General features: G+C 41.0%; 1 pseudogene; it reads right to left on the reverse strand.

The window, feature by feature from the left end:
* Positions 1-1681: 1681 nt before the first annotated feature.
* LOC147431108 (uncharacterized) lies at positions 1682-4040 on the reverse strand (annotated as a pseudogene).
* Positions 4041-11946: the final 7906 nt, after the last annotated feature.

The following is an 11946-nucleotide window of genomic DNA, read 5'->3' on the forward strand; positions in this document are numbered from 1 at the left end:
AGGCCCTCAAGAGTGATTGCCAATGGGACAATCATGCCATTATTATGACAACTCAACATGTTTCTTATCTCCTTGTATGTGGTTGCTACCCTTTTCTCAGCACCCACTATCTCATTAGTCTTACATATTGAGATTGTGTGTGTGCAAGATCAAAAGGCCCTCAAGAGTGATTGCCAATGGGACAATCATGCCATTATTATGACAACTCTAATATGTTTCTTATCTCCTTGTATGTGGTTGCTACCCTTTTCTCACCACCCACTATCTCATAAATTTTGCCTTCAGTCATCAACAACATTAGTGAGTCCAAGTAGGATGATCGTGATGTGTCATTACTACTATTATATTGAGATTGTGTGTATGCAAGATCAAAAGGCCCTCAAGAGTGATTGCCAATGGGGCAATCATGCCATTATTATGACAACTCTAACATGTTTCTTATCTCCTTGTATGTGGTTGCTACCCTTTTCTCACCACCCACTATCTCATAAATTTTGCCTTCAGTCATCAACAACATTAGTGAGTCCAAGTAGGATGATCGTGATGTGTCGTTACTACTATTATATTGAGATTGTGTGTATGCAAGATCAGAAGGCCCGCAAGCGTGATTGCCATGGGATGATAAGATGTCCTTATGGCAGCTTAACATGTTTCTTGGTCCCTATAGCTATGGTTGCAACACCCTTTGCTCACCACCCACTATCTCATGAATGCTCATATTCTTACTCCCCTCATGCCAAATAGTAGTAGCTTTGTCAAAGCTATCAACAAAAAAGCGAGCGAAGTCACACTCAAGTGCAATTGTGGTTTCAATTGGCGACAATCTCCATTACTATAGCTTTTGTGCATGTGTGATTACCTGTCAAACCAATTCAAAGACCAAAAAAATGAAGATTTTAGTGTTAAACCACAATTTCAAGGTTTTTCAATTTTATTAATTGGTTGAATTCTTTTGAGAACATTTTTATTGTGCCATAACATTATTTTTTACCATTCTACCGTCTTTACATGATTGTAAGACGAAGTTCCCTCTATAACAACTATTTAAGTTCAGTATTGCAAAATGCCACTCTTAAAAAATTTGATATGTGGAACGATAAAATGCCAACCGTTGGACATATGGAATGTTGGTAAAAGTACAAACTTTGTTGGCCCTTGCAGAGCAGCAATTTGCTGCAGCCTTTTTTGGTGTGAATTTTGACTTGATTAACCAGGTTTGTCTCATACCATCTACCCTAAAAAAGCACTTTTCATTAGTCATATTTAAACACTCGAGTGTACAATAACATGTTATACCAGGGTGGCCCACCTTCTGATGCTTGACAGCCAGCAAACCTGCAAAGATTAAATTTGTGACATGTCTCTTTAAATCCTCTGGATCTTTGCCAGTAAGTGTAGCCGCAATAGAGAATTCCCAGTATCTCAACAAACTTCCAAATACATGTCAATCCAAGAATCAACAGTGACATCAAGTGACCAATCATACCAATGCTCTAAGCTAAGCAAAAGTTGTGAAGTGTTGAACATGAACTCATTGCCTCAACCTTCTCCAATGCAAAGATGGTGAAATATAGAGCTCATTGGAAATATGTGCTTCTGGAAAGAACTATTACAATCCTCTCTACAAAGACTATTGTGCACATCAAATAATCTGCTATCTTCCATTGTTGTGCTCTCAACATTAAGCTCCCAAAGTGTCAAGGCCAATTTCTAGCATCCGTTTTTTCTTCGCGCTTTCTATGCTATTATGGGGTTATAAAAGCGGTATAACATATATAGCGTTGGAACCCAAGAATTTTGAAGCAAGCCCTTGATTTTTAACATTTTCAAGAACAAGAGACAAATCTTGTTGATTTTCAGTAATAGCCAACTCTAGATTGCTATGTTCCTCTTTTCTACATGCAAGAGTTGCTGGCAGTTGTGGTGTTCACATCCAACGTCCTACAAAAACCTTGGGTCTATTGCCCAAGCCTTGTCTGTTCACTAGTTGCAAGAAAATCAAAATAAAAACTAAACGAACTAATTGATGGGAGCATTACAATTGCAAATCATCACTTACCATGCATAAGAAAGGCTGAAACTCTTAGCTCGTCAGAAGGAAAACAAGTTAAGTGTTTGTGGATGTTTGACAAGCATGACCCGTCTCTAAGCGCACAATGCGACCACCCCACGTCCACTAGAGAATCTACAAGATCAAACCTAGTCAAGTGTAGGCTGCTCTTCCTCACTTGGTACAATTGATGAAACCTTCAAGACATGCAATTATGGGTGTTCGAGATCTTGACAAACATGTGGATTGCCAGTTACACTAGTTTCATGCCCCTTTTCAACTGAAGATCTATACCTAAATCCTATCTCTGAAGTATACATCATAAGATTAGGCAATGAAAATCAAGTAGAAGCACTCTACAAAGAAAACTAACATGTTTCGGGCTATGAATCAAGTGCCTCAAAATGCAATGAAGTTACAAATGCCAATAGTGCTCCCCAGTAGCAAATCCAGCCCTACCATTACCTACAGCCAACGGTCCCACCTGATTTAGAATAATAGCTTGAAGAACATACAAAGTAGGATATTGGGGTTGACCAAAATCAAGGTCTCTACACACTTCTTCGGCACCGGACTGGTCCATGAAATACCCTCTCCTCATGAGAACAAATACGGGTTCAATTGCTAAAACCTGGAAAGGAGCACATTAAAAAGACCTCTGTCTTTGTTCATATCACGTATTAAAGAAGCATCTTGAAATAATTCTAGCACAACACTTCTAGTGCCATGCCCATGAAGATTTGCAAGTGCTTGCATACTACCAAAGATCGTGGTTGCATGAAGCTATTCAGATTGTATTTGGAGCTGGGTTGGAGTGATCATAGTTAAATTTCTTGTAACATCTATGTTGAGGGGCTATCTTGAATTGCCTCAAGAAGATTTCTTGCACCACCAAAAATGGAGGAAGCCCCTTTTGGATAGGGATATCCCATATTTCCATCTACACCATCATCTGAACGTATTATGTAGTTTCTCCCTTTGGCCAATGCAGCTGTCGAGGCTAAAACTCCCCTTAGCTATAGAAAGATAAAAAAGGTTCAATTACGATCTTGAAAACAAATCATAGAAAGAGAACTCCATTCTCTTAGGCAAGAAATCACGTGAGCGTTTAAAAACAAACAAAGAAAAATCCACCTCTCAAAAGACTTGAGAACACAGAAGAACACGAACAAGCGGAGACTACCATAGAACTTTGTAACAAAACTCAAAAGAAGGGAAAAATCAGGAGCTCATAGCTCTAAATGAAGTATGAAAGCTAGAGACCTCATAAGCTCTTAAGAGGTGAACAAGCTCTGTGTAGCAGATGATAACCAAAAGAAGAATAAATAATCAAGCTATTGTCCAAAAATGAAAATTTTCATTAAAAAAGCAACAAAGAGAGAAGCCAGTGCCTCTAAGCAAAAAAAGACATCAATTTAGAGAAAAGCTCAGATGGCCCTTGAGCAACTTGTGAAGGTTCCATAAAAGTGCCATTGATGTTCCCCCAAGGTTCAGACCCAGTTGTTGCAGAATTATCCCAGCAAAAAGAAGATTGCCATGGGAAAAAGGGGTTTTAAGAAAGTAGCTGGATAGAAAAAATCACACTTGGAAGCTGAGGATGGAAGGTAGCCGCTGTCTGACAGAAGAAACATAAATTTCGTCAAGCACAATTTGCAAGTGTGAGAGAAAGAGGGCTAGAAGTTAGAATTGTCGAGCCTGACATAAGAGCACCGTTCGTTGTGGAATGCTGAGGAAAAGCAGATACAACACAAAAATATATGAATCTTCACTCCCAAAATCTACTATGTAGGCTGCAGACCACCCAACAAGCAAGAGAGAGAGAGAGAGAGAGAGAGAGAGAGCACCTGATCTCTCAAAGGATAGTCGAAGCACCTGCAAATCATTAATAATCAAGGACCTATAACTCCACACAGAAGAGAGAGGACCTGCACCGTGCACGTAGCAGCTCATCGTTCTGGAAAACGGTCGAAAAGCGATAGCTGCATTCCATGCAACACTCCACATAACCCTCTAGACGCCAATTTTTAATTTAGCAATACCCCTATCATATGTGGCCAAAGCCTTAGCCTAACAACAAAAATTAAATCCCTTGCATGCCCTCCACCTAAAAAACACACCCTTGTCCAGCAACTTCCCATTGGCCTAAGCCCCTATGGCCATGCTAGCAAATTTTCTCCCCATAGACTCTGCCTTATGACAGTGCCAAAAAAGAGAGAGAAGGGGGCCTAAGTGAGTAAAGGCACAAGCCCAGTGGGTAATATCTTGGTAAAATAACCAAAAGATGTTAAATTTAGAGGGCTTACAGACCATATGTAGGCATGCCTAACAGAGGAGCAGGAGGCCTACTAGGCCACGCGAGAGAGAGAGAGAGAGAGAGAGAGAGAGAGAGAGAGAGAGAGGGTTGTTAAATAATTTAACAATCCTTGGTTAAGAAAGCTATATAAGACTAATTTTGCAAAAATATACAAGTCATACTTATTAATGAACTCTCAATATCTAGTGTCACAATCTTCCTATGAAAAAAACAACATAGTTTTTATAGGGGTTTTTTGACTAGTGGAGAGTGTTGTCCTTGATGCACATGCATTAGAGAGAGGAGATTCTTGTTGCCTACCACCACCACCCACACAAAAACAAGAAAAAGTTAGTTCATAAGGTGGAACGCATAAGATATTGCTACTTCTCATGGATGTCACCCTAATAAATAATGCATAAAACAACAACTAGTTGAGAGGGTCCATGGGTTGTAAGGTTGAGAGTTTGAGGGGAGTAGCTCTATGAGATAGAGTGATTTCATCTAGGTTGGAGTCTTGTGGAGCTTCACCTTTTGATATGTCTCTCCAATCTCGGTTCCCCTCCAAAGATTCTTTAACCATGGAAGGGGAGTGGGGGGTGCTAATTTTTTAGAGGGGAGGTGGGGTGAGTCAATTATGGTGTACCTCATTAAAGCCCCCCTCCTCAAGAAAAAACTTCCACTCCCCCTATTGAGGGGGTGCACATTTTTGCTATTTTGTTCTTTGTAGGAGGGGTCCTCTAGGGGTGCGTTCCTAAGCCAAGGTTTGTGGGGTGCTCTTGTTGAGAGAGACAGAGAGAGAGAGAGAGAGAGAGAGAGAGAGAGAGAGAGGAAGCTACTTGCAAGCTGGCAATTGGTGTGTGTGTGTGTGTGTGTGTGTGTGTGTGTGTGTGTGTGTGAGAGAGAGAGAGAGAGAGAGAGATAACTAAGTAAATATCTAACTATCTCAAGAGGAAGTTGAGTTCTCAAGTGTAATCTTATCATAATCAAAGGATTTTTTTTATGAAAGAAGATTTCCCTTCCAAGTAAGGTTATCCCCCTTTTCTCGATTGAAAAATCCCAAATCTCTAAGCCTCTCCTAGCTACGTGATTATTCCTCTCCACGGTAGCAAAGATATGCCTAAATCCCATCTTGAAGAACAATTATTTCATCATTCATACTCCATTGTATAAGCATTTTTCACTACACTACCATGTCCACTCTTAGGAACTTTACATTTTACTTTTACACTACCATTCATTGAAGGGTTCTTGTAATGAAATTGGCCTATTTAATTTGAGAGTAGCGGAAATTAATGAGAGTACTTTTGAGAAATGACTTTGTGAGCATAGCGGGTGAACATAATTGAAGATAGCAACATAATCATAGCAATTAGTTAACTTGGCATGAACAATACTTTTGCAAGAGAGAGAATTTAGAGAACATGACAACACTTGAGGACCGGATTTATGTGGAGCCGGGGGGTCCCCCCTCCAATAGGCATTTGTATTATGATTTCTCCCATTAAGAGAGACTTGTTACAATACAATCTTTGTGTTCCTTGTGACCTAGGTGATGCAATGAAGATGGAAAGCTTCATGCATCACAAACATAACATAAACTTGAAGAAAGCTTTAACTATCCCAAGCCTCACTCCCAAGACCTCAAACACCTTGGAAGGTGGAGAGAGCTAGCTGGGAATGAGGGTAGGGAAGAGGAAGAAGAAACATTTCGTAGGAGAAAGAATTAGTTCCTCAATTATCATAACTCTTGTTGCTAGCATACATAATAGCATAGTAATGAAGAAGAAGGATATGGCAAGCTTAAGCATTGAAGCATGGCTCTTGGTTGGATTTGCACTCCATATCCAAGAGTGTTGGTGTAGGCTCTCAACCTCTACTTGCTTGGAGAAGGAGAGGGAGCTCTTGCACTTTGCATAGCACACAATGAGAGTGTTTGTGAGTGTGTGTGTGGGTGAGTATACCCCCTAAGCAACCCCCTAGCTTGCTTGGGTCGACCCCCCCTTGTAGCTCATGCTTAAAGCTCATTGGACCCCTCCAGGCCTAGCCAATCATAAGCAGGAGGCATTACCAACAGCAAGGGTATCCTTGAGACAAGTGTCCCCCTTTCCTCTTTGAGAGAGAGGGCTAGATAAATTCTAAATCAATTAATTAAATCTCCTAAATTATTATTGGACCCCTTGGGTGGCCAACCAATAGGCTTTAAGCACACCATGAGGGCAACATGAGGAGGAACTTGACAAGTGTCCCTTTTGCTTTCTTATTACCATGCATGCCTTGTGTGAGTGTGTGGGTGTTCTCTCTCATCCCCCCTCATGTAGGGCTCGCCCCCTCCTTGTAGGGATTGAATCTTTGACTTTTTGACACCTCAAGCCCCTCATGCATAGGCCCAGTTCCCACCACAAGCTTGGCTCATAAGCACTTTAAGCTTGGGCTGTGTTCTCACCTCAAGTGCAACCCTAGCATATCAAGCATGTCAAGCACCTCAAGAATCTCAATAATTAAGCACCTCAAGCATCTCAAGCACCGCAAGCACCTTAGTCATCAAGCATGACAAGCAAGACAAGCACCTCGAGCCGGGTCGGGTTCCCGCGCCTCAAGCTCAGCCCTAGCTTACCTAAGGTCAAAGGCCTTTTACACACATTATTGGAGGTCTTCAATGAAGTTTACCCTAAGGTCTTATGCTCCATTTGTTAGCCTTGCTCTTTGATATACCATCTCTCATTTGGGCCCCTTTACCATTGGCCCCGTGTTGAGATAGATCTATAAGCACATGTCTATATCTTAACACTTGTTCCCGTTTATTCTCCCACATTAAGTGATCAATTTAATATGAGAAAATCATTTGCGTTGGTTAGATATTAGATATTAGATTTTATGACATTACCTCTCTCTTGAAATCATAGTCTTCCTTGACTATGAGGTAGAAGAGATAAAGCCTAAGTCATTAGTCAATTTTACTTAGCGGGTAGAGGATCCCTTTTTACCCTACGACATCTTTCCAAGATGGATGACTAATCCATTTGGTGCTTGGGAGACATAGCTGCCGCAAGCATGTCTGCTCTTTAGTCCATTTCATTCTCCCAAAGTAGAGCGACAAATTCTACTTGGTGTTTGAGAGACGTCGTCATCACAAACATGATTCTAAGCATGCATACCAGTTAAATTTGTGCACAATTAAAAAGAGGACTAGTCTCATAAGACAAAAACATGAGTCATTTAAAAGAAATTTGTATATTTGCTTACTCTAATGTAGCATTGTAAGCATTGACAAGGTTCATACTATCCTTAAGCTGTATTCCTTGCATCCATCTAGCATCTTCAAAAGGATAATTTTTGAACTTAATAAGATACCGTCGGATAATCTTACCATGTCGTGGTACCTTGTCTTCATGCCGAAGAACAGCTTCAGGTTGTAGCACCTCTTCTTGGTCTTCAACTTCGGGAGGGTCTTTCAATAATTCGTTCAGTTGGTGGCTCTCCTTTGTAGGGCTTAAGTAGGCTTACATGAAAGGCATTGTGTATGAGCCAATGGTTGGGCAAATTGAGTTGATAAGCCGTCTCATTGATGGGCTTCAAGATTTGGAAAGGACCATAGTATCTTTTTGCTAGTTTAGCATAATACTTTTGATGGCCTGTAGGATTTTTGCTCGTCATTTGCCTTAATCGAGCCTTAGGAAACTTGAGTAAGACCCAATCATTTTCTTTGTACATTAAGTCTCTTCTTTGCTTATCAGCAACAACTCTTTGCCTTTGGTTAGAGGTGGATATAGCCTCCTTAATCTTTTGAAAAGATTCTTGTAGGTCACGGCTATACTCATTGGCGGCGGTGAAGATCTTCCCATGTACTTTGAGTAGCAATGGACTTTTAGGTCTTCCCTCAATGATCTCAAAAGATGCTTTTCCCATAGAAGTATGTACAGTATTATTGTAGGCATACTCTACACGAGGTAAATACTTTTCCCATTGTGAGCGTCGATCTACTTCGGTAACATAAGTCTTGAGTAGATCGAGTATCGTAAGATTGGCTAACTCACTTTGGCCATCCGTTTGTGGGTGATAGGCCGAAGACAAATTCAATCTTGTTCCTAGATTTTCAAAGAGACCTTTCTAGAAATTACTGGTCATTCTAAGATCTCTATCTGGCATGATGGATGTGGATAATCCATGGTGCTTGAAAATATGAGATATGAAGAGTTTCCATTTGATGTGCCTTAATAGTCTTTTTGACAGGAATAAAATGTGCTTGCTTGCTAAACCTGTCAACTATTGTCCATATTACTATATTCCCATGGATAGACTTGGGTATTCCAAAGATGAAATCCATGGATATACTCTCCCATGGTGAATTTGGGATAGGCAATGGCTGGAGTAATCTAGGTTGCTTCCCTCTATCATACTTGGTCTTTTGGCATACTACACATTTTGAAACATACTCTTGTATGTCCACTTTCATGGTAGGCCAATAGAAGTACGTCTCTACTCCTCGGAGAGTAGGTTGAATACCTCTATGCCCCGCATATGGAGGAGCATGGGATTCATACATAACTTTCTCACGAAGGGAATGGGTAACACATAGCCTATTTCCGTGGAGAAGATAACCATCCTACAAGGTGAATGGTTCCTCTTTCTTCCCCAAAGAAAGGGCTGACATTAAGTCTCTAAAGTCAGGGTCAGTAGCATACTCATCTATCATAGAGGATAGATCATTGTGAGTAGCTATAGACACTGCATTAACTTTGGGTCGTGGTGAAAGTGCATCGGCCACTTGATTGTGCTTACCAGCTATGTGAGCAATATGGAAATTAAATTGCGAAAGAAAATTTTCCCACCTCATTTGTTTGTCGGAAAGCTTGGTTTGCATCATGAAATACTTGAGACTTTGGTGGTCGGTTCGTAGGATAAATGGAGTCCCCAATAGGTAGTGCTTCCATGTGTCTAGGGCATGTAGAAGAGCTAAAAGCTCTTTCTCATAAATTCCCAAGACTCGTTCATCAATATTGAGCCTTCGGCTCTCATATGCTATGGCATGCCCTTCTTGAAGCAAAAATGCTCCAAGGCAATCACCACAAGCATCACATTGAACCTCAAATGGCTTTGAGAGATGCGGAAGCACGAGGACTGGTTGGGAAGTAAGCTTCTCTTTGAGCTTTTCAAAAGCATTTTGCTCCTTAGCAGTCCATACGAACTTAACGTTCTTCTTAGTTAAGTCGTGTAGTGGTCGTGCTACTTGAGAGAATTTTGCTGTGAAGCGTCTATAGTATGCGCACATACCAACAAAGCTTCTTAGCTCATGTAGATTTCTTGGGTTAGGCCATGCTTTTATTACCTCTAACTTTGATGGATCCATTATGATACCATCTTTAGAGATAATATGACCTAGGTATTGAATCTCTTGAAGGAAGAATTCGTTTTTCTTTTGGTTGAGAAAAAGCTTGTTCTCCCTCAATGCTTGAAAAATCACTTGGAGATGTTGCTTATGTTCCTCCAGAGACTTGGAGTAGATGATGATATCATCAAAGAACACTCTAGTGAATTTGCGGTATGGTCTAAAAATTTTCTCCATCAAACGATTGAACGTAGCTAGTGCATTAGTCAAGGCCAAAGGCATGACTAGATATTCATAAATACCAAACGTTGTGCGAAACGCGGTCTTTAAGATATCTTCATCAACTATCCTTATTTAATGATAGCCACTCTTAAGGTCAATCCTACTAAAGTAGGTCGAGCCTTGTAGCTTATCAAACAGATCTTCTACCCGAGGTACGAAAATCTGTTTTTGATAGTGATATGGTTTAGTGCTCGATAGTCCACACACATACGGTATGTACCATTTTTCTTTTGCACTAAAAGGACTGAAGAACAAAAGGGAGAGGAACTAGGCCTCACCATCCCTTTGTCTACCAGCTCTTGTACTTGCCTCATGATATCCTCTTGTTGAGCTTGTGAGACTCGATAAGGAGGCTTATTAGGTGGTGAGCTTCCAGGAAGGAGCTCAATACGATGGTCATCATCCCCTCGTTTTGGAGGTAAGTCCATAGGGATATCATCAATGAACACATCTTGGAATCCTTTTAGAAAATTAGACAAGTCTAACTCTTCTCGATTCCTACCATTTACATTTGATGAAACATTAGTATCTTTTAGAGACTCTTTGACAAAAATCATGTACGCAGAAACTGAGCTCTTCATTGACTTATCAAAAGCAAGAGGATTTAAAAGTGGAATAGTGCGACCACGCTCACTAGCATCTATATACATGTTCTTTCCTCTGTAGGTGAAGTAGATTCTCCTTTCAGGGAACTTCATGTTGGCAGCCATGCGATCAAACCATGGTGCCCCTAGGATAACATCCTCATGTTGGAGAGGAGAGATGAAGAAGTCTTCCTTGTCGACATATCTTTGGACATGAAGCCTCAACTTCCCAATCAAGGGAGTAACGGAGGCTTGTTGTCCCTTGAAAGCTGCATCAGCCACTACTATATCTCCCATCTCAAAAGCTTGAATGCCCAACTTGGTGGCCAACTCCATTGATATTAAGTTAAGAGTAGAGCCAAGGTCAAATAAGATGAAGGCATCATGCTCTCTTACCTTTCCCCAAGCATAGGAAAGTGATGATCCTTTGCAATGAGCATCCTCTTTTGGAGCTTCGATGGTGGAAGCCCTAGGAGTCTCATTGCGAGTATTCTTCTTGGGGCAAGAACGATAGCCATGTCCTTGCTCCCCACACTTGAAACACTTATGGTCCTTGCGAAAAGCTTCAAGCTCTTCAGGAGAGAGTTTGTTTTTACCTTTGTAAACTCCCTTCTCCTTGGACCAATTGTTGTTGTTGTTGGAATTGACTTGGGAAGTATTTTAAACATTGGTTTTCCCCTTTGCATCTTTTTTGTCTTTGTTTTCCATGGGCTTGACATTACGTCTAGCCCCTTGATGGAAATTGATGCGTGAAGCAACCATGGTGTGATGGATTACTTCGCTAATAGTACCAGGCCGTTGAGAGTTGAAATATTCGGCCATCTCTTCAGGTAATCCGACACAGAATTGTTGCCTTTGCTCGGCAAAGTCTATCTTTTGAAAGACAAAAGCCTTGAGATGTAAATCCCAAAACTTGTATACATATTTGTGGATAGACTCATGGGAGAGGAGCTTCAAGCTGCGCCATTCGGTAAGCACTTTGTCCTTTGCATCGCTTGCAAGGAATTGCTTCATGATGGAAACTCATAGAGTTTTCCATGTCTTTGGGGCTTCACCATTTCCACGAAGGCTAGCCCACCATTGACGAGCTGATTTTTGGAAGTGCATAGCTACATGGCGTAGCTTAGAGGATTCTGTGAAGCCCTCATCTCCAAAGGCCGCATCAAATTGTTGGATGAAGGCCAACACTTTGTCGGTAGCACCGAAGGTGCCATCATAGGTGAGAAAAGAGATACTCTTTCCTCCCTCCTTGAACTTCTTTAGCTTTTGTGACCTTCGCCATGCAGGAAATGATTTGCGATGTCCTCCCCTCTTGTATTCTCTAGGAGAATAACCATAACTTTCGTCAGAAGAGGAGGAAAGTGAAGAAGAAGGAGAAGAGGGTGACCTCTTCCTAGCCCTTTTCTTC

Source organism: Adiantum capillus-veneris, chromosome 21 (genome assembly GCF_014529385.1).
Source record: "Adiantum capillus-veneris isolate H3 chromosome 21, ASM1452938v2, whole genome shotgun sequence".
Classification (NCBI taxonomy): domain Eukaryota; kingdom Viridiplantae; phylum Streptophyta; class Polypodiopsida; order Polypodiales; family Pteridaceae; genus Adiantum; species Adiantum capillus-veneris.